This window comes from Rana temporaria, chromosome 4 (assembly GCF_905171775.1).
Source record: "Rana temporaria chromosome 4, aRanTem1.1, whole genome shotgun sequence".
Lineage (NCBI taxonomy): Eukaryota > Metazoa > Chordata > Amphibia > Anura > Ranidae > Rana > Rana temporaria.
The window spans coordinates 27,436,455-27,437,534 of record NC_053492.1 but is presented as its reverse complement, the minus strand read 5'-3'; the positions used below and the strand labels follow the sequence as shown (position 1 = coordinate 27,437,534).

The 1,080-nt window shown below is 49.0% G+C and overlaps 1 non-coding gene across 1 annotated transcript; it reads right to left on the bottom strand.

The window, feature by feature from the left end:
- Positions 1-378: 378 nt before the first annotated feature.
- TRNAK-CUU lies at positions 379-837 on the bottom strand. The gene is made up of 2 exons: positions 801-837; positions 379-414 (listed from the first exon to the last, which is right to left on the bottom strand). It is a non-coding gene; the product is annotated as a tRNA-Lys (tRNA).
- Positions 838-1,080: the final 243 nt, after the last annotated feature.

The window sequence follows — 1,080 nt, the reverse complement described above, 5'->3', positions numbered from 1 at the left end:
TGCAAAGAAGAGTGGGCAAATATTGCAAAGTATAGATGTGCAAAGTTAGTTGAGACAAATCCCAACAGACTAAAGACTGTAATTAAAGCTAAAGGTGGTTCAACAAAATATTGACACAAGGGGGTGATCCTTTTTCCAACTTCAGTGATTGGAGTTTTTTAATCCCACGTCAAGCGCAAGGCCGAAGTGCCGCCATATGAATTGGCCACTAGAAAGATAAGCTATAAACATTTCCCCATTTGTAGAGAGAGAACGGAAGAGAAGCCAGTAGCTTTTGTAAAGGCGTGACCGTGCGGTGCGCATGAACGAGCTGGAGATGCTAGATTCCACCAAGTTCGTTGAATGCCACGCACTGGGCCAAAGCGTTGCAATGCCACACGCCCAACGTGGGACTCAAACCCACGACCCTGAGATTGAGGCCCCGTACACACGAGAGGATCTATCCGCTGGAATTGATCTGCGGATCAGTTCCAGCGGATAGATCCGCTGGTGTGTACAACCCAGCGGATCTGTTTCCGCGGATTTTTATCCCCTGGGATGGATTTCAAGCGGATAAAAATTTGAAGACATGCTTTCAAATCTATCCGCTTGAATCCATCCCAACGGATTGATCCGCTGGTCTGTACAGACTCACCGGATCAATCCGTCCGAATGGATCCCCCGCATGCGTCGTAATGATTCGACGCATGCGTGGAATTCCTTATATGACCGTGTCGCGCACGTCGCCGCGTCATCATCGCAGCGACGGCGCGACACGTTGGACCGTATCCGCGGATAAATCCTCTCGTGTGTACTAGGCCTAAGAGTCTCATGCTCTACCGACTGAGCTAGCCGGGCTAGGACACTTTCTCTGCCCTGGCCTCTCGCTGCCAACTGACTCCAAACACTTTTTGGTTATCTTTCGGCCTAATTGGTTTGGATCAACTAATGGGTTTTCTCTCTGTGCAAAACGTGAAGCCGAGTTTTCCCATGTAACATCTGCTAAGGCATTTGACCTTTCATAGCAGAGGCGGCACAGACCAAAACCTCAGAGCAAATCCCTGTTGTGAATGGTAGACTTACCTGATACAGGGAACTGTT